The sequence below is a fragment of the Pelophylax lessonae genome (genome assembly GCF_965119305.1).
Source record: "Pelophylax lessonae genome assembly, chromosome: 1".
In the NCBI taxonomy this organism is placed as follows: Eukaryota; Metazoa; Chordata; class Amphibia; order Anura; family Ranidae; genus Pelophylax; species Pelophylax lessonae.
In genome coordinates, this window is record NC_138768.1 from 468799309 (window position 1) to 468822214 (window position 22906).

The window sequence follows — 22906 nt, forward strand, 5'->3', positions numbered from 1 at the left end:
AGACGACCACTGCCTTGCTAAAGAAGCTGGGGGTAAAGGTGATGGACTGGCCAATGATGTCTCCAGACCAAAACCCTATTGCGCATCTATGGGACATCCTCAAACGGAAGGTGGAGGAGCGCAAGGTCGTCATAGAGGAGTGGAAGAGGACTACAGTGGCAACCTGTAAAGCTCTGGTGAACTCCATACCCATAAGGGTTAAGGCAGTGCTGGAAAATAATGGTGGCCACACAAAATATTGACCCTAATTGCTGTGTGTTGAGTTATTTTGAGAGAGCAGAAAATTTACACTGTTATACAAGCTGTAGACTCACTATTTTACATTGTAGCAAAGTGTAATTTCTTCAGTGTTGTCTAATGGAAAGATATAATAAAATATTTACAAAAATGTGAGGGGTTTGCTGACTTTTGTGAGATACTGTATATATGGATTCCAATGCACACTTATATTTTGTACTACCAATATAATGAAATCTTTTTATATACTCTTCTATCACTTTAGTCTTGGAACACTCTGAGGCTGGGTTCACAGTGTGTGCGGAGCAGCAAGCAAGAGGGTGTCGGGTGCGTCCCTGTTCACCGTTATAGGTCCGAATTCAGTTCAAATTTTTGACTGAACTCAGACCTGAAACAGACCAGAAGATGCACAGGACCCTTCTACAAACCACTCCGCAGCCTTCCTGGAGCTGTGTGAACTAGCTCCATTGAGAGTCGGTCACAGTCTCCTGACATGCATCCAATTCGCACCAGTGTGAACCCAACCTTAAGCTGCTTTGGTGACATGCTGTATATGCAGGCTTCTAGATTAAATATTTATTCTGCTAGGGCTCAGTCACTCACACCACGTTCATTATCACATATTTATTATTAGCTATCAATCATCAGTATATTTCTTTCTTTTGTATCTTCTAGTTTTGAATGAAATATCACAAAATCCTGGCTTAGTATTGTAATCAAATTGTAAGCATAAAACAGCATAAACACGTTAGATGGCTGTTGGAAAATTATGTATCACCCGGCTGCTGAACAATAAGTGGACAGATTATTCTAGGTGCATGCAATTATGCATTGGGTGAACTTGCATGTTCATGCAGGCTTGAGTGGGGGATGAAATAGTATTGACTGAGAGTAGGTTTAGCGTTAGATAAAGTGGAGGTTCTGACTGAAATTCCACTTTAAGATTTTTGGCCTTAAATATTGGTCCCAATATAGACACCAGTTCCTGTGATCTGTTGTGGTTGCACTGCAGTAAAATGCTGTTTTTTCTACCACTTTCATTGCTCAGAATTTGCACTGGAGGCCAGGTCCTGCAGTGACAATCCATCACTTCCTCTCCCCCTTCCCATAGAGCCTGACTGACAGGCCAGCACCTGTGTTATGTCTGGTTTTTTTTTTTTTTTGAGTAAATCAACTCCCAGTGGAATATGACTAGTTTGTATATTCCTGAATATAGGATCTATTCAAAAAGTTTGATGAATTAGAATTTTCTAGAAAATTTAAGTGTATAGGGGCAGATCTTGATCAATTCTGTATAAATTCTGATCACTTGTAAGACTATTAGGCAAGCTAATATAAAAAGGCACTGGAAGCTGGCACTACCAAGGTGAACCTGTGCCAATGCCGAAAAACAAGTACTGTGGAGAGAAGTGTCTTTTTTCATGTGGCTTTGAAAGCAACATGGAAAATACACATACACATAAGTTAGAAATTGGCCAGTGGCACAACAGTTTTGGATTTTTCTTCTTTTGTGCACAAAAGCAGTTTATACCACCACCACATCAGCAAGAACGGGCCAAAATATTCAGAAACAAGGCACAGGCAGTGTTTTTTCCTACAAAAGTTAAGTACAGTGCTTTGAAAAAGTATTCGTACCCCTTGAAATTGTCCCCATTTTGTCATGTTACAACCAAAGACCTAAATGTATTTTATTGGGATTTTATGTGATAGACCAACACAGAGTGGCACATAGTTGTAAAGTGGAAATGAATGATAAATGGTTTTCAAAATTTTACAAATAAATATATCTGAAAAGTTTGGCGGACATTTGTATTCAGCCCCCTTTAGGCCCTTTCACACAGTCCGTCCGTCAGACGGACTCCGTTTATCTCAGCGGGGGATCAATACACTGATCCCCCGCTGAGCAGGAGGATGACTGCTGTTCTCCCCACTGTGTGCGGATACACAGCTGTCAGGTCCCCATGCATCTCTATGGGGGAATCGGAGGTTTGTTAGAGAACTTTAGTGAACTAACAGCATCATGCAGGCCAAGGAACACACCAGACAGGTAAGGGATAAAGTGGTGAAGAAGTTTAAAGCAGGGTTAGGTTATAAAAAAATATCCCAAGCTTTGAACATCTCACGGAGCACTGTTCAATCCATCATCCAAAAATGGAAAGAGTATGGCACAACTTCAGGCCTACCAAGACATGGCTGTCCACCTAAACTAACAGGGCAAGGAGAGCATTAATCAGAGAAGCAGCTAAGAGGCCCATGGTAACTCTGGAGGAGCTGCAGAGATCCACAGCTCAGGTGGGAGAATCTGTCCACAGGACAACCGTTAGTCGTGCACTCCACAAATCTGACCTTTATGGAAGAGCGACAAGAAGAAAGCCATTGTTGAAAGAAAGCCATTTGCAGTTTACGAGAAGCCATGTGGGGGGACACCGCAAACATATAGAAGGTGCTCTGGTCACAAAGACAAAAATGGATACAAAAATTTAACTTTTTGACCTAAAAGCAAAACGCATTGTGTGGCGGAAAACTAACACTGCACATCACCCTGAACACACCATTTCCACCGTGAAACATGGTGGTGGCAGCATCTTGCTATGGGGATGCTTTTTCTTCTGCAGGAACAGGGAAGCTGGTCAGAGTTGATGGGAAGATGGATCGAGCCAAATACAGCAAAATGTCCCCAGTGCTAACTTATGTGGAAAACAACACTGAACACTGTCCCAAACCAATCCAGTGCAGCCGTCAAAGTTAGTACATGAAATGACTATCAAACAAGCAACCAGTGTAGACAGCGCTATCCGGATATTGGTAATATCATAACGACCTCCGCAATTGTAGAAAGCCAGTGATAAGTCTAAGAGTGTTTATTGAACAAAAAGTATTGATGAGGGTAAAATAACCATACCAAGCCGGCATGGAAAGATGGAACTGGGCCAATGTCTGCTGAGTCCGCTGAATAGGATGGGAAAGACCACTGGAGTGTGGTAACCAGCCGATGTGTAGAGACACGGGCGTTCCGGAGCCAAGCCGGAACTCGCCGACGCTCCTGTGTGAGGTGATTGCGACTCAGGAACTCGGGACCGGAAGTGCCATGCCCAAAACAGGAAGATAATCCAACCAGTCTGGAATGTAAGGGGAGAGCGTTGTGTGTGTGTGTGTGTATATATATATATATATATATATATATATATATATATACTGTATGAACTAAAAATAAAAAAGGAAAACCAAATTAGATGAAAATAATATCAATCATTAATGTCAATATTAAAATTATATTAAAAAAGCAAATAAATATGTATTACTTGGATCGTTATAAAACCATTAGTACGGGAAAAACCTGTGTATATCAAAATTAATATTGCGGGGGAGAGAAAAGGGGGGGGGGGGTAATTGGTTGAAAAAACTTACCAAATAAATGTGAGCAAGAGTCGGCCATATTTACATGATGGTATGCACTTTAAGGCCCTCATTGAGGCCACAAGGGGACAAAGATCCGAATTTGAAGATCCAGAACGTCTCCCTCTTGCACAAGAGGGAGAACTTTCATTTGTGGTCAATGTGCTCTTGGGGATGCCCTCAATAGCCATGACCTCCAGGCAACTGATGTCCTTCTTGTGTGCCTGTAGGAAGTGGCGGGGAACACTATGTTTATCACATCCCTTTTGAATAAATCTTCAATGCTCACCTAATCGTTTATGCATAGTGCGTGTTGTGCGTCCTACGTATTGTAGGTTGCACAAACACTTGAGAACATAAATAACATATTTAGTCAAACATGTAATAAATTGTTTGATGTAAAAACTGTTGCCACTGATGGTAGAGCGTCCATGCATTACGAATTGGCAGGTAAGGCAGTCCCTTTTCCTGCATTCGAAAACACCTGTCCTATTCTCTAAGTAGGATGTAATTTCGGACATGTGTCTGTCATTGGTGATTTTGAATTTACTCGGGGCAAGAATGCTCTTTATTGTTCGTGCTCTCCGAAAAGTGACCTGTGGTACAGATGGTAAGGTGGGGCCTAGCATTTGATCTAACTTTAATATATTAAAGTGTTTACAAATGATTTTTGGAGATTGATTTGTATTGATCATTGTAAGTTGTGATAAATCTAACGGTGTTGATATTCTTCTTTGATGATGTAGCAAAGCTGGTAGAGACATACCCAAAAAGACTTGCAGCAGTAATTGCAGCAAAAGGTGGTTCTACAAAGTATTGAGTCGGGGGTTGAATACAAATGCACGCCACACTTTTCAGATATTTATTTTTTAAAAATTTTGAAAAACCATTTATCATTCCACTTCACAATGATGTACCACTTTGTGTTGGTCTATCACATAAAATCCCAATAAAATACATTTACGTTTTAGGTTGTAACATGACAAAATGGGAAAAAGTTCAAGGGGTATGAATACTCAAGGCACTTGACATAAAATATCTTGCAACAGGAAGAACAGGTTTAAATGATGCTAAATAAAAGTCCATCTCGCACACCCCACTGACCTATAAAAGTTGTGGATGCACAACTATGGAGGCACCATAAAGTCAAATCTATACAGATGCCAGAACATCGACAATTAAAGATGCAAGTAACCATAGCTTTACTTAAAGTGGTAGTAAACTTTAAAAAAAAAGGCTTCCCCCTGCAAGGTAAAGGCATAATGTGCTAGTATGCATCGCTAGTATGCACAGAGCTTCCGCCACTGGAGACCGGACCAGATCGGCTGCAGAATAGGTAAGTACAGCGATTTTTACTTTTCAGGGTTAGATAGATTAGGTTTGGAATATGGCACAGAGCAGGTTTAGCGTTTAGTTAGATTTTGTGTGGACTTCTCCTTTAAGGTAAAAAACCTTATTGGTGCAGCTTTCCCCAGCCCCTCCCTTATTCTTATGTGAGCCCCATCTCGATCCAGCGATGTGCATGAGAGCAGTGGTTCTCCGGGGTCTCTCTCTCCTCATTGGCTAACACAGCACTGGGAGCCATTGGCTCCTTCTGCTGTCAGTCACAGCCAGTGAGCCAATGAGGAGAGAGCAGGAGAGGGGCCTAGCTGTGCTCCGTGTGTGAATAGACACAGAGCATGACTTGGAAGCTAGACTGCTCGAGTGCCCCCATAGCAAGAGGCTTCCTATTGGGGGCACTCGGCAGGGGAGAGGTGCCAGTACTGTCTGTGGGGGACCCTAAAAGAAGAGAATCGGGGCTGCCCTGTGCACAACCGTTACACAGGGCAGGTAAGTATAACATGTTTTTTTAATCTTTCCTTTAGAAACACTTTAATTTGTGATCTGCATAAGTTTTTCTGCTCATCAGCGATCCCTATTGTTAGTGTATTTTATGTGTGGCCCTAGACAATTCCTCTTCTTCTAAGGTGGCCCAGAAAGCTTAAAAGGTTGGAAACCTCTGTTAAGGTCAACAAAACAGTCAAAGATTTTCTTCCTGCCAACTCAACTCTCACCTTCTGCTGGTATATGTGAATAGCAAAAAAGATTGTTTTATTTGTAATATTTCTACAGTTGCTTGGTTTTTCCATCTGAAATAGAGGAAGGTTTGTCAATGATATATATGAATGCAGCCCTGTCATTTACAAGCCACAACTCAGAAATTTGAGGAAGTTGTGGATTCAAACCCATTTTGACATATTTAAGCCTTTGTCTTGCAAAATATTTGGGTTGTTGTATAACCACACTATATACATAAAGTTCCTAAAAGGTTCATATATGATCTAAACACGTCCCAAATTCAGTTACTATGTGATGTACAAACGTAATAAATCCAGGCTCATAAAGCTCATAAAGGCTCAAAAAGTAAACAGAAAAACATCTTTTACCCTCTCTATGTCAATTCCTTCATTTTTATCTCACATGCTCCCCCTCTGGGACACTGCAGGTAAAAGCAGGTTTCAGCAGGACAGTCACTTTTTCCAATCCAGAGAGCAGTGGGCAGGACTGGTTATTATATCTGGGCGTTGATTGACAAGTTACATGCTTGTGAAGCAGAAGTTGGAAAGCTAATAGCCACACCCCATTCAACATTTTTTCTTCCTACTTTAGTGCAAGCAGACACAGCCTACATCATTGCCACACCATCGTTGGAGGCTGTATTAGGTGAACCTCAGTGTAAACAAATTGCAACCACCCCAACCTATAACTGGCCTTTGCAGTTCTCTCACCTCCCAAACCCTGCAATTTGATTTTTTTTTATTATGTTTATTAGTATTGCTGAGCAATAAAGGGGGCTTGAAAAGTAGGGGGATGCTTGACTCTTGCAAGTAACAATGAGATTTGCATGATTTTGGCTGCTTATGTTTTATGATTATTTTGATTGTTTTTATATACATTGTTCACTGAATCAGACCTTTCTCATTTTTTAGTTGTGTCCCATTTTAGCTGCCTGGATTTGTACAAATATTTATTAACACATATATAAAATGGTCTTACCTGCAGAAAATTTCCAAAGAAATACACATAGAAATCCAGTCACCTCTGCTGCATTATATAACTGTAAAGCATCGGGAGGGTGGCAAGCCTTTTCAAAACCTACAGTCTGCATATTCTGCATCATTGCTTTATATTTTGTCTACTGTGTGGCATACAAGTGATCATCATCAAATTGGTGATTGGTATTCTCTTTATTCTGTAAGCACACCTAGATGTACCTCAATTTGCTTACAAAAGAGGCAATTCCAATCAGTGCTATCTTAAGAGCATTAAAGGGCCCTGGGCAATGCATTGCTCTGGTGCCCTGCCTACACAATCACCCAAGAGAATAAAAATGCAAGTTATCGATAACGGTATATTTATTGGTACAGCAGTGTCAGGCTAACGACAGCTTCCAAGTTCGGCGGCTGGGTCCGGTGAACAAACGCACAGATGGGATTCAGACTCTACTGTCCTATGTGTGCCTGTTCCCGTGGAGGCAGACAGGCATTCCTGCAGTTGTGGGCCCTCCATGGCCCAAGTGGCCTGACAGCAGCACAGGGCCGACAGGCACTTGCCACCTGCTAAGTTCGGCGGGGTATGCACACAGGAATCGGGATGAATGCTTGGCTGGGGCTGGGTCACTAGGCAGGTGGGGCCCACGGGCAACTGCCCAGCATGCACATTTGGTAAGATGGCCCTGATTCCAATGTGTGGTTAAATAGTCAGAGCGTGCGTGCCAGCTTCCTTATATGTATTTGTCTGTTATGCTGTTTGCCAGATGTACTGCATGAATCTTCCACTAGATATGGTGCTGCAAAACCTTGACTCTCCCTTTCTGTATCTACTGCCCTCATGCTTCTGATCCTTGCGTGCTGCTCTCCAGTGTGTTTGGAAGCTGACTTTTCTTCACAAATTTGTACAGGTAGTTTTAGAGCAGAATCCAGAGGCCACAGCCTGCAGACAGCAGGTGGATGTTGAGAATTGCTGAGATTCACAGTAGCAAATTTTCGTAAGGGCCACCACAAAGCTAAGTGAAACTTGCATATTATACTTAACTTCACCAATACAGCAGAAATGATGAGTTCTTTAAGAACGTCCCTCCAGTGGAGTACCACTAGATTATCCTGCATTTTTACAGCTGTGTAATGTTCAGGGTGTGTTATTATCCAGTTAACCTTGAGATAAATAAACCCCAGTTTTTAAATGTATTTTTATTTTTTATTTCTACTGATTGAGATTCTGCTATAACTGTCATTGTTTGAAGGAGCTTGCAGACCACAAGTTGCAGTTGGTAAAAAACGGATCAGAATGATTGGGCAAGTGATTTGTCATCAGACCAGCTCAGAAATTGTTCAAGTGATCTTGTTCTAAAAAAGACACATAATTACTTCCAGTTTGGCAATCACTGGCTATTTCCCAGCAAGGTGAAACACTGTCTCCTTGCTTACTTTCAAGTTTGGACAAAGACATAATATGAAATGACGCACTTAATTTAGTTGCTTGCACTCAACGAGGAGTTGCATACCACACCACCTACTAAATGAATACCAACATACCAGACATTCAGTGTGGCCAAGACAATAGTAAAACATATGTAATACAGGAAAATACCTTCAGGATATCTTGAATAATGCTTTCAATTGTACATTATTGCACAAAACTCTTTTTGTTTTCCCAAGAAACAACTTATGTGCTGTAATTCCCACTACAGTTCCGTGTCTACAATTTTAGGGTAATACAGTTCTATGTATACAATATCATCATTTTTAATATGTCAGCAGTATAGAAATGTTAAACAATACAGCCAAATAATTAACATGATTAAAAAAAGAGGAAAGAAATACGTATAAGTGAAGTAACTAAAGGAAATACAAGTTTCCAGGAAGAGAATAAGCAATTTGAGGAAATATTAACTGAACTGCGTGCCAAAGTATAAACGCAGAACTTTTTTTTTTTTTTACTTTTAGTGTCCTTTCACACGGGCTGTCTGATCTGACCCTGCAGTCTCCTCTGTGGAGTGGAGGATGTCAGTGGACACATCACCTGCCACCATCGGATCCGATCCTGCCTGCAAAAACCCGACAGACGGTGGTCCTATTTTCCATTCGTCTGGCGCATAGGATCGACAGGCGGTCCATTTCTATCTGATTTTCCCATAGAGGAGAGCGGGACTGTTTCCGCTCTGCACAGTGAGCAGATACTGACCTGTCATCCGCCTGCTCAGCGGGCGACCCCTGCTGAGCAAGCGGAATCCGTAACACCGTAACTCCTGTGGGTAACTGCTATTATGGAGAGTGAAAGTGAAAGAACATCTCAAACTTTGCACTGTCAGCAGAGCAGTAATGGGGGGGGGGGGGGGGGGAGGGGATCTTTGGTTAGAGGCACTAGCTGTAGTGGCCCAGGTGACAACCACAGATTTCCTAACTTTGGATGGATTTCCTCTAACTTCTTTTTTTGGCTATGGGACAAGAAGTGAGAAATCACAATAATGGGATAATAATGGCAAAAAATTATAGGAGCTATACCCATCCCTTACTCTGTCCAAAATGGAAAAAAAAAAAAATTTGCCCTTAGTGTTCTCTTTAATTATAGTATTGTTGGCAACAAACCGGAGGCAGAAACTCTTAAGGCTTGATTTACATATTTGTGTTGCTGGATTGCGTGTAAAGCCAAATGCTTTCCTTCAGTGACAAAAATGCGCAGCCCTTTTGCAGACACGCAGTGGCACCATATGCATGCAGCTACTGTGTGGCAATATTCAAAAGAGTAATGTATATCTTTAGTGCGTTTTTCATTTTGTTTTCTTTGAAATTAATAGGATGCCCTATACAGGACACACAGAAATGCGCTTCATCGCACCTGCATAGGTGTAAACACACAGTAAGAGGTTTAACATACCGCTAGAATAACACTTTTAAACATTTTATAATGATCTCTAATGGTTTGCATTTCAGCTGCAGAGCCTTTACCTTTTACCTTGTAAATGTTTTATATGTCAATGTGTGAGAGTACAGTTTTGAAATAATAGTGTTAATATGTTAGTAAGGGCAGGTTTCTGGTTTACAAAATCTTTCTTTTATTAGCGTGTCAAACAGCACATAGTGTTCTCTGGCAGTGATTGGTTTCAGGAAGCATACAATATGCAAATAAGGGATTTCTTTGACAGTTGGATGCCATATTGTGTATGCTTGTTCTTGGGAAATTACGTACAGACATACAGTAAAAGGTAATTTAATGAATCAAGCTTCTTCTCCCTTACTTGCAAAAAGAGTTGCAATTGTGTCCAGCCAGTCCTGTTTTCAGGCATGCACCCCTGGCAGACAACAAAACCATGTCTAAAGCTGTGACACCTGTGATCTCTGATCGCTTCTCGGCCTTTTGGCTAAGATCAAGTGTAGTATCTGTTCTTATCAGTTGGTATGGACCCTGATGGTTAGTATCGGCAGGGGCTGAAATGAACCGGGGCGCTCTAGGCGTAACTGGAGGACCGGAAGTAGGCACTGTCAGAGAAAGCCGGAGGGGTCTGTTGCCTTCTGACTTGAATGGGTCCGCCCCTACCAGTTTGAAGGGAGCGAGAAAACTGGATTGGTTCCGTGGCCAGTTAGTACCGCTCCTGGATGTGATTGGTAAGGAACGGCGGTGGCGGTGGGGGAGCCTTTCCTCCTGGGTTGAATCTGGCCTTGCAAAAGGCTTGTCCCTAGTTGAAGGCAGGTTCTCCCTAAGCTGTCCAAAGTTCTGATGCCTCCTGGTAGGATAGGGCTACACTGGGTCTGGCCTTTGGGCCGGGGTAGAAAAAGCCCGTAGTGTATGTGCCCCTGGGGTGGCAGCCCAGGGGTGCCTTAATTCTCACTGGTGAGGGGCAGCTCGCCTTGAGTTTTTCGGCACCATGGTCACTGCACCTGCGCACACTTTTTTAAGCACCTGCCTCTTGGGCAAGGCCTTTTGGCTTCGACCAGAGGAATTTTTATTCCGGCCGGAAGGCCTGCCTTTGTTTTTCACTTAGGCACTAATTCACCTCTCCACTTCCCCTCCCCCACCTTTTTGTTTGTGTGTGCCTTTTCTTTGTGGTTTGTCACTTTTCTATCACCTTTTTTCACTTGGCACGACTTGTAGGGTGTGGGTCCTTGGGCCCTAACTTGAGTCTTGGGAGGGGGTGGATATGGCCTTTTGGCTTGGTCCGCCCTCTCTCATGGGGTCTCCCTTCGGGGGAGCCCCACTTAGTACTCGGTGGGGGCTGTTTCGGCAGTCCCCCTGAAGAACGGGGTCAGTCTGGTTCCGGCCAGACAGACCATGAGTACCTCAAATCCCTGTCAGGAGTCTTGCGCCCCGGGGGATCGAGGTTCGGGTCCTACCTCTTCGGAGGGAAGACCATTTGTTCGCACACCCTGTGCACTTTTTGTTTTCCTCACGTTTGTGTGTGTGCACTTTTTTATGCACCGGGTGAAGTCTTTTGAGTGTGTTTCACACGCTACGGGCTTAAAAAAAAAAAAAAAAAAAACCTGTGATCTCTGTTTGTCACAACATATATTTATGTACTATATAATTTCTACACAAGCTATTTTGTAATTGTTATTAAAAAATAAATTTCCATTTCAGTCTGCAGCAGTTTTGACTATCTAAAGCTGTCAAAATTGTAATATGTTCCTTATGGCAACCAGATTTGTTCTGTATATATTTTCTCTTTCGTTCATTGACGGACACAGCTCCTGATCTTCTTAACCATTGAGTTATACTGCCCCCTACAGGAGTAGGACACTAGGCAGAAAAAGTCTGGCTATGCCTATGGGCAGTCCCAGGGGGTATACTCCCTCTCTCTCTGCTATAGGTACTCAGTTTTTTCTGCCTAGTTAGGAGTAATGACCTAGTTCCTTGCTAGGATCTCTGGTCCTGGCAATATTTTTATTTTTAGATACATTTTTTTTTCTCTTGTTTTTTTTTTTATTTTTTACTGTGAGATCTACAATCAACTGCTGGACCGGGCGACAGGCTGGATAATCTAGATCCAGCAAAAATGTGTACTAATACTGCGCTATGGATGTATGATGTTTACCCTCAATCTAAAATGCTGCTCTTCAAAAGTAATTAAAAAATGACAAAAAAGGACACACAGCGCAAATCGGAATATAAGTGACTGGTGCCAAAATTCTTGTGTAGGTGGGTGAAAACTGTGCAATATTGCAAATAAGTAAGTGAATAGTAAATTAATAAATTAAATATATCATCCTAATCTGAATCATACAGTGCTGTGAAATCAAGTGCAAATACATATGCGTGATAGAAGGCAAATCAATATACCATACAATGGTGCATAAATAATTTAAATATGAATAAATAAATAAATAAAGTTCCAAAAAAGTCCTTAAGCAAGTAGCCAGTGAAGGTGCAATGTGCTTAAGTGCTCTTTATTGTATAAACTGGTGACAATCCGTGCCAAAAAGATAAGGTGCAATGGTGAGGGGGTCCACTCACCATGGATACTTACACTTACCAGACTACCAGATCCCCTTAGCTATATTGAATGTTGGTCAAATGCACTTAGTCCGGTGTGGGTCTTTTCTTTTCCTTTGAGACTAGTCTTGTGGACTCCAATACCCAATATTACAGGAGTGATAACAAGCCTTCAGTGAAGATACAATCTCCTATGCAGAAAGGACTTCCGGACTTGCAGTGACTGCACGGGTTGCGCTGGTCCCGGCTAGAGTTCCACCAAGACCGGAAGTGACATAAGCTTCAAACGTGATCCGGAAATTGCGTCAACGCGTTTCGCCCTCCTCCAGGGCGTTATCAAAAAACTTTTTTTTTCCCTCTGCCTCATTTGTCTCATCAGATCCTGAATCTGATTCGGCCGCTGTTGACGTGGGTCAGCCTGCTGGGTCTGCGACCACGTGCCCTCAATTCTCAGATAGTGAGAAGGATTCCGCCACTTTAGCCACACATGAGAGGGCACTGGTGGATGCACTGATTGTATCTGTATCTGTACTTGAGACTCAAAGTTGGAGGACGTAACTGCGGCTGCAACGGAGGCACAGGTTCTCTTTGGCACTCACAAGCCATCCAGAGCGGCAAAGGTGTTCCCTTTCCTCTCCTATTTTGACAGACTTGTCACTAAATAGTGGGGACGACCAAAGCGTCCCCTTGGGGTCCCTAAGCGAGTTGCTAGGCAATACCCCTGTGAGGAGTCCCTTCTTAAGAAGTAGACTGTTCCACTGGTGGTGGACCCTCCGGTTTCCAGATTGAATAAGGTAACCATGGTTGAAGAGTCCCCGTCCCGGCCTTTAGGGACCCAGCTGACAGGAAGGCAGAGGCTATGGCTGGCAATATGTACACCCTGGCTGGTTCGGCACTGAGGCCGATATTCACCATTGCTCTGGTGTCGTAGACTCTGACCGAATGGACTTAGCTTTTGTGCCGTGACCTGGAGGGGGAGTAGCTCCCCCCTGCCTTTGCTGGACTGGCAGAGCAGCTGGTCCAGGGGCTGCAGTTTATCTATGATGCCTCTTTGAATGGCAGTTAGTGGCTCGGCTCCCTGTTTTGGCAGTGGTTCTTTGTCGTGTCTTTTGGCTCAAATGCTGGTCTGTGGACCAGACTTCTAAAAAGGCCTGACTGATCTTCCCTTTCAAGGGGATTGCCTGTTTGGTGCTACCCTGGATGACATCATTAAAGGTCTCACAGGGGTGAAGAGTACCTTTTTTCCGCAGGCTACTAAGGGCAAGGACCCTCATCCTAAACTTGGGCCATCCTTCTCCGTTCATAAGAAGTTCTTTCGCCCCTCAGGGTCGACTGACAAGGGATCCAAGTCCTTCGGGACCTCCTCTCTGGAGGATCCAAGTGAACTTGGTCTGACAAGTCAAGAGCGGCCTTCTCCAGACACGCGGACAAGGCCCCTTCAGCAGGAAGGTGCGCCCTCATCCGTATATAGGGTGGGGGGACGTCTTCGCTGGTTCCCGGACCCGTGGACCTCCCTGGTCCAAGACAAGTGGGTCTACATGATACGGTCCCACTACAAGATCGAGTTTTATTCTTACCCTCCGGTAAGATTCTTCCTTCCAACGTGTGGCTGTCCCCGATTCACTTACAGGCTCTTTATGGGGTGGTGCAAGACCTTTTACTTTAAAGGGTGATTGTCCCAGGTCCGACTTCGCAGCGTTTTCAGGGGTTTTTACTGTTTACAGTTCTCAGGAAGGAAGGCAACATGGCTCCAATTCTGAACCTCAAGGCGCTGAACTGCTTTGTGCGGGTGCAGAAGTTCAGAATTCGCATGGTGGTGGCTTCCCTGCATCAGGGTGATTTTCTTCCCTCCTTCGACATCTAGGACGCTTACCTTCACATTCCAATATGTATCGGTCACCAGCGCTTCCTCCGCTTTGCCGTGGAAGAGGAGCATTATCAGTTTGTGGCGTTACCCTTTGGTCTCTCCTCCATACTGGGCTATTTGGATGACCTCCTTCTGAGAGCGGAGTCTTCTACTGCTCTGGTGGAAAACATGGAAATTACCATATGAACTTTGAGGGAGTTTGCCTGGATTCTGGATCTTCAGAAGTCTGCTCTGGTTCCATCCAGAAAGCTGGACTATGTGGGTCTGACTGGACTCAGCCTTAGCCAGAGTGCTTGTTTCTCTGGACATACTCCAGAAACTGCAGTCTGCAATTCATCTCCTGCTGTACAGCAGATGGTCATCCCTCCGGACTTGCATGCGGGTGCTGTGCCTGATGATGTCTACCTTCGAGGCGGTTCCGTTTGCACAGTTCTATAGGAGTTCCCTGCAAGGGAGACATGGCCAAATGGGACAAGAATCCGCAGTCTCTGGACAATCAAATCCTGCTGAGCCGGGGAACTAAAGATTCCTTGATATGGTATAGTTCTCCAGCACTTCGGCTGGGCAAATCCTTCCTCCTATTGTATTGAACAGTGGTCACCAAGGATGCCAGCCTGTCCGTCTGGGGAGGCGTCCTTGGAAAAAATTATGGTCAGGGGTTCTGGACACTGGAAGAGTCCAGACTACCAATCAATGTCTTGGAACTCTGAGCGATCAGACTGTGCCTGGAACATTGGACGGATCGTCTTCCCTGATGTCCAGTGCGCATTCAATCAGACAATGTCACGCCCGTGGCTTATGTCAATCACCAGGGGGGCACAAGAAGTATCCTGGCGGGTCTGGAGGTAGCCGGCATTCTAACGTGGACAGAACGATACGTTCCAGCCTTCTCCGCCATACACATTGCAGGGTGGCTATCATCTCTGCATGCAGGGTGTCGGAATTGGCGGCATTATCCTGTCATTCACCTTACTTGGTAGTTCACAAAGATAAGGTGGTTCTTTGCCTCTGTTCGTCATCTTTACTCAGGTTGTCTCTGATTTTCATTTGAATGAAGACATTGTGTTGCCTTGCCTGTGTCCCAGGTCAAAACATCCAAAGGAAATTGCTTTGCATGCCTTGGATATGGTCCGGGCAATTAGAGTGTACCTGGCAGCTACAGAGTTTTTTAGGAAGTCAGACTCACTTTTTTTGTGCTCACGGATGCGCCTCGGAAAGGTTTGTCCGCTTTCTCTGCGACCATTCCCAAATGGATCAGACAGACTGTGGTCAAGGTCTATTTCATTAAGTCAGATTCTTCCTTTCCCTGTCAAGGCGCATTCTCGGGCGCTCAGTGCCTCCTGGGCCTTCCGTCATCAGGCGTCAGTGACGCAGGTTTGCAAGGCGGCCACCTGGTCGTCAGTGCACACTTTCACAAAGTTCTATAAAGTGGATGTGTTGGCATCTGGGGATGCTTCTTTTGGCTGCAAGGTTTTTGCAGGCTGCTGTTTAGAGGACCTGGTCCTCTTTGAGGGTGTATTGTTTTTTTTTCAAATGAGCTCCAGTTGTTTTGGTTGAGCTCCTGTTTACCTGGTTGGCTATAGTTAGCCTTTGGAGTTTCTTTTTCGCTGTTCCCACCCCTCATGTTTAACACTGCTTTGGGATGTCCCAGTGGTTAAGAAGATCAGGAGCTGCTTGTCAGTGAATGAAAGAGAAAATGGGATTTTTGACTTACCATAAAATCCTTTTCTCTGATGTTCATTGACGATTGACGGACACAGCACCCACCCCTCTGTGGAGTTGTAATTCTTCTGACACTGCTTGTTACAAAACTGAGTATCTATAGCAGAGAGAGGGAGTATACCCCCCCGGACTGCCCATAGGCGTAGCTAGACTTTTTTTCTGCCTAGTGTCCTACTCCTGTAGGGGGCAGTATAACCCAAACGGTTAAGAAGATCAGGAGCTTTGTCTGTCAATGAACATCAGAGAAATGGATTTTACGGTAAGTCAAAAATCCCATTTTCTTTATGATACTCCTTTTATTCCTTGATAATGTTCTTTTGAACAAAACTTGTCGAGAGGAGCTACAGCGGTGACTTTATCACACCCGCTGAAGTGTCTGCATGTGATTGATTGTTTTATATGCGATTTTCCTCCTGCCTTCTTGTAAGTAGTTTTATCCTTCATTAAAAAGCCTGGATTTTTAACTACTACATTATGGTGATTTACTAAAGGCAAATTCGCTCTGCATAGGAAGTACCGCCATGGCTAACAGAAGATAGACTTGGAACTAAACTAGAAAAACTTAACATAAATAAATCACCGGGACCGGATGGCTTGCACCCGAGGGTTCTTAAAGAGCTCAGCCAGGTGATTGCCAGACCATTTTTCTTGATCTTTAAGGATAGTCTACGGGTATGGTGCCAGCTGATTGGAAAAAAGCCAACGTGGTACCAATATTTAAAAAAGGGCCGAGATATATCCCAGGTAACTATAGGCCGGTCAGCCTAACATCAGTAGTCTGCAAGATTTTGGAGGGGATGTTAAGGGACCACATACAAGACTTTAGTAATGAAAACGGTATTATTAGTAGTAATCAGCATGGATTCATGAAAAATAGTTTTTGCCAAATCAATCTATTAACCTACTACGATGAAGTGAGCTGCCACCTAGATAAAGGTAAGCCTGTGGGTGTGGTGTATCTGGACTTTGCAAAGGCCTTTGACACCGTTCCCCACAAACACTTACTGTACAAACTAAGGAATGTAGGTATGGGCCATAGTGTGAGTACCTGGATAGAGAACTGGCTCCAGGGGAGAGTCCAGAGGGTGGTTATTAATGGGGAGTACTCGGATTGGGCGGGTGTGGAAAGTGGGGTCCCCCAGGGTTCTGTCCTGGGACCAATCCTGTTTAATTTATTCATAAATGGTCTAGAGGAGGGGATATCTAGTACAATCTCAGTATTTGCGGATGATACTAAACTAAGCATGCCAATATCTTCTATGCAGGATGTGGAAACCTTACAAGCGGACCTGATCAAAATCATGGTGTGGGCAACTACATGGCAGATGAGGTTTAATGTTGAAAAATGTAAAGTAATGCACATGGGCGTCAGAAACACGAAAGCAAGCTACTCACTGGGGGGGGGAAAGCTCTGGGTGAGTCTAGGATGGAAAAGGACCTGGGGGTACTGGTGGACAACAGGCTTGGCAGTGGCATGCAATGCCAAGCCGCTGCAAGCAAAGCCAACAGAATACTGGCATGTATAAAAAAGGGGATTCAGTCCAGAAATAAAGAGATTATTCTCCCAGTCTACAAGACTCTGGTCCGGCCACATCTGGAGTATGCTGTCCAGTTCTGGGCACCGGTCCTCAGGAAGGATATGCTAGAACTGGAGAGAGTCCAGAGAAGGGCACCAATAATAATTAGGGGAATGGAGGGCATCGGCTATAAGGAAAGACTACAAGCACTGAACTTATTCTCTCTGGAGAAGAGACGATCGAGGGGGCATATGATATCAATGTCCAAACACTGTACTGGCGACCCTAGCTTAAGGAACAAACTTTTTAGAGAAAGGGAATACAATAAGACGCGTGGCCACTCACTAAAACTAGAGGAAAAACGGTTTAACCTTACAATACGTAAGGGGTTCTTCACTGTCAGAGCAGTAAGGATGTGGAATTCTCTTCCACAAGCAGTCATATCAGCAGGGAACATCGATCGGTAGTTTCAAAAAACTATTAGATGGGCACCTTAAAGACCACAACATACAGGGGTATTCAATGTACGGTTAACAGCAAACACACACACACATCATAGGTTGAACTGGATGGACTGATGTCTTTTTTCAACCTCACAAACTATGTAACTATGTAACTACAAGTGCACTGCAAGTGCATGTGGAAGTGCAGTCATGTAGATCTAAAGGGGAAGATCTGAAATTAAGGGAAGCTCTGCTTATTTTATCATCATATCATGTACAAGCAAGAATGCTGTTTTTTATTTTCCTTGCATGTCCCCTTCATATCTACAGCAACTGCACTTCCAAGTGCATTTCCAAGTGCACTGTTAGTGAAGTTGGTTAGAGTGGAGTTGCCTTTAGTTAATAAACCTCATTGAGTCCCTCCTTTGTTTTTCCCTTTTGCTGAGCCCACTGTTGAACATCTTGGTCGTATGGTAACCCATCCTGGAATCTTGGTCCCTGATATCCATCCATCCCATGGGGATACTGGGAAAAAGTAAAGCCAGACCCCCATCTTGGGGTCAGAGTAGCTGGTAAGCTGCTTGAGAGTTGGATGTATACCTTTTTGTTTTGACGATTTTGCTATCCACACACTGAAATATGTATTTTTGTTGACACAAGTATAAATTAACTTTTGCACAAAAGCACTTCTCTCCTTTTTTTCTGATGGACTTCACTGGGTTCTTTATGAATGTTTTTAACACATTCTTATTTATAGTTTTTTTATATATATATATATATATATATATGTATATATATGTATATGTGAATGTTTTACTTGCTTGATTAATTGTTATGAATTTTTGCACTTTATAGTGATGGCGCAATACATTTTTTCATTAATATTTACTTTCTACTTCTATGATTGGATCACTGCTTTTCCAAGAAATGTGCACCGAATAAGTCAAATTGCAGGCATCCCCATGCAATAGGAGCCTAATTCTAGTAAGAGATGTTCTAAGCCTATTCCTTTACAAAAGGGAACACAGATACTGTAACTTCATTCTTATTACAACACTGAAATTGATTAGCTGTTAAAAATGAAGGGAGACCTTCCCATTCAGAAACTAGAATTGAGAAAAGACATGGTAAGGCAAACATGAATTACTTATTACATATGAAAAGGTATGAATCTTTAAAAAATAATTGCTAAAATCCTTGTAACAAATATGGTTCTCATTGTGGGGAATGTTTTTTCTTCTTTTTTTTTTTACAAGAGTTTTTTTTAGAGATACAGTCTTCATTGCTACCACTATAGCTACTGCTATTGCTATAGCTACCGCTTCTAAACGATTGGACAGTAGGCAAAGCAAATCACAGAACCTGATCTAGTGGCTATAACTCTGCATGGACCAAACAAGCTTAGTTTAGCTTAGCATCCTGAGGAAGTAGCATATTTCTAGCCTGCTCTGTTTGTAGCTGAAGATTCTTCTATCATTAGCTCCTAGCACTGTTGCATAGAACCTTTAGATCCTGGATATTCACCAAAGCAGCCATGTTTTACCACAATGTTTACCAGATGCCCAGGTCTGGATAGTCACTACAGCAGTCATTACCAAAATCTATACGCATACACCCCAGATTCGGATACCCACTGTAAGCTTTTAAGCTCTGCATGTCATACTAGACCCCTAAATTAGAATATTCACTACATGATCCTTACTTGGTTCAGTGTCGTTAAGGACTCTCAGATTGTGGACAGTCACTGAGACCACCCAGAGTGGTAAGTAAGCTGTATACTGAGACTTCTACTGTCGTCTAGATACTCTCAAAAACAGCATTGGTGACATAGCAGATTGCAGGACAACTCTACTTGCAGCTTCTACCACTGGCTTATACCTTTGCAGTGAGTACATGGACAAAATGTGGATAGCCTAGTATTTTTTTCCTGCTGATCTGCTGATCTTGTTAGTAGCACACTCCCTGTCCAAGGGTGACAATGCATTTTCACAGTTTTGTATCTGTAGCGAAGCAGCATTGTCACCATAGGACAGGACTACAAACACCTCCCTCTCTCCTCAGTACTATAGAGCAGTGGTCCTCAACCCTGGTCCTCGGGGCCCACTAACAGGCCAGGTTTGCAAGATAACTGAATTACATCACAGGTGATCTCATTTGCTGCTCAGTGATTGCAGTATTCTACTCTGAATCTCCCCAAGGTAATACTTAAAACCTGGCCTGTTAGTGGGCCCGAGGACCGGCGTTGAGGACCACTGCTATAGAGGTTCTGCAGTCATCAGAGGTAGCTAAAAACAGTATAACTAACAGAGCACAGACAGATTTCAGCTGACAAAGTTAATCATGGTTTTGTGCGCATGATGCCCTCCCTATCTCACTACCATGGATACAGCCTACAGACCACTCCCATTCTGCTTTGCCTGCTCCCACTACTGAAAATCTGGGATTTACTATTGAAAACTTGTGGCCTCTAACCCCTACTATGGAAACCCTGATTTTCTCTAGGGACTGGGTTTCCTGGCACCCATCTCCTTTATGTATTGTTTTGGAAGATGGAAAACTGAATCCATTAACGTCTCTTATAGACTAACATTCTACTATGGGAGGCCATTGGCTGCGCTATTTTTAACTCTGAGACTTTTTTATACATTACTTTATAAAGTTTGATTAAGTTATAGCTTAATGCGAACCTGACTTTAGTTGTGCACTTACTGACTCCGATGTGCTCAAATCCTTCATTCTTTTGCTGAAGAAGTCATATAAAATGTATGTGCAGGGATGGAGTTACAAACTCTCTTGCTAAGTGGTATAGCTGTCCCTATACACTACATAGTATGACATTTACAATCCCAGATAGCTGCTGGAGGTTTGGAAGCTAGAAGGCTACTTTAATGTGCCATATTTGCCCCCTTATTAGGACCTTTTGGATAGATGTTTGTCTGTATTTTACTATGTCACTCCATGCATGATCCTGGAAAACCTGATTTGCATTTCTCTCTGACCTTTCAGAATCCATTTCTTGCTGCAAGAAAGGACTCTTGTATTTGTTCATTTGTTCCATAGATGAGAGGCCCAGAGTTGTGTCATATAATGATGATAGTGAACCTGACTGCACAAATACCTAATGGATATTAGCTTTACTATCAGACTTGAAGTCCATAACTCTTAAACATTGATTCCACAAATTTCACAACTTTTCTCCAAATGGGTCCTATTCATCCTTTAATTTAACACAGGATATGTGGCCTTCCCTAATATATAAAATAAAAACTAGATGGTATTCTTACTGAGAGTGGAAAAAGCTCAACAGTATTTATTGTATACATAAGCAGTTATTTACCTTCTATTCATTCCTAAGGTAATAAGACGTATCTCACCTTAACAAGGAAATGGTGATCCCTGTTGTGAAATAATTTAAGAATTTGATAGAAAAAATTGTTGTCTTGTCTAGACTAAATTTTCCACCACTGGTTCTGCTTAAGTAAATAGTAGACTGGTAGAAAGAGCACTCATCTTCCCTGTAAACCAAGGTCTTTCTGCATGGAAAGAAGCCCCTTTCTTTTGTTCTTACAAGTACCGCTTTCGCATTTGGGAGGGAAACTTGAAATGTCTTAGAATTTCCAAATCCATGCTTTAAAAATGTATAGCCAAAGCTTGTTTGGCTATACTTCTCCTGTGGGTCACAGGAGTGCAGTTCGTTCTGCACTCTGTGACCTATTTTCAGCAGACTGTGGGCTGAAGCCTGCTGTTGGCTGCTATCACCCAGCCGGTCCAGGCTGGGCAAAGATCCAGACTTTACCCAGAAGCCTGGACCAGTACCTGATTCAGCCTCTCAATAAGCCCCTGAGAACCTGAGCCAGACGCTCCAGCTCCCTCCACAGCCTTGTGCTCCAGTGAGCGTGGGGGGCAGAGCAGAGAGGCGGCGACTAACAGTCACCAGCTCTTTCCCAATGGAGCACTGAGAACTGAGCGATCAGTGGTGTTTGATCGATCAGTTCTCAGCCTTAGAGCCGGCGGGGGGATGGATGCAGCATCGGACCGATTTTGCATCCACCTAGGTAAGTATGATTTAACCACTTAAGCCCCGGAAGATTTTACCCCCTTCCTGACCAGGGCCTATTTTGCGATTCGGCACTGTGTGACTTTAACAGACAATTGCACGGTCATGCGATGCTGTACCTAAACGAATTTGACGTCCTTTTTTCCCCACAAACAGAGCTTTCTTTTGGTGGTATTTGATCACCTGTACGATTTTTTGATCATGCGCTATAAACAAAAAAAGAGTGTCAATTTTGCAAAAATAACAATATTTTTCACATTTTTTTATATGAAATTCCCCAAAAAAATGTAAAAATATAAATTTTTAACATTTTCGGCCAATTTGTTTTATGCTACATATGTTTTTTTTTTTTTAACGAGTAATGGCAGCAATCTGCGATTTTTTTTTTTGCGGGACTGCGACATTGCGGCGGACAGATCGGACCCTTGACTGACATTTTTGACACTTTTGGGGCTACCAGTGACATTACTGCAGTAATCAGTGCTATACATATGCACTGTTACTGTAAAAATTACACTGGCAGTGAAGGAGTTAACTGTATTGGAGAGGGAGGGGTTAAGTGTGTCCTAGGGGCGTGTTTCTAACTGTGATTGGCTGTGGCTACTAGTGTAAGAACAGAGATCAACGGTCCTACATAGCAGAACCGTGTGATCTCCATTCTTACACAGGGGAGACTGACAGGCGGCTGTGTTTACATTAGCCGCCTGCCTTTCTCCCGGTGTAACGGACGATCGTGAGTGCCTGGCGGACATCGGGTCTGACGGAGCGGGCCTCCGGCGGGGTGCGCGCACGCTCCCTAGAACCTCACAGGCTAGCGACGTAGCCCTACGTCGCTTTGCCTGTGAGGGGCTGACTGCCGACGTAAATAGTCGTGCGGCGGTCGGCAAGCGGTTAAAAAAACCAACCTCCCCCTATACTTCTATACTTCTCTTTTAATCTAAATTAAGGCTAGCTTGGCCTGCCTAGTCCTAATTAAGCTTAAAACTGCTTCCACACCCTCCTAACTCTTATTCTAACTACCCTGTATAAGTGAGATGCTTATATTTACCTAATCTCAGGGTGCTCTGGTCCAGTCACGTGATCTCCCCAGTGGTCAGCTTCATTGAAGAGAAGAAATTGCCCACAACTGCTGAAATGCCTGGGCGCTGACATCATCCATAGGCTTACTGTGAGGCATCTGCTGTCAGTTGTTCATTCTCTC

The 22906-nt window shown here is 43.4% G+C and overlaps 1 protein-coding gene across 2 annotated transcripts in view; it reads left to right on the forward strand.

Annotated features, from left to right (window-relative positions):
• The window catches only part of FSTL3 (follistatin like 3), a 114457-nt gene that overhangs the window by 23730 nt on the left and 67821 nt on the right, over positions 1-22906 (forward strand). The gene's annotated exons all lie outside the window — the stretch shown is intronic.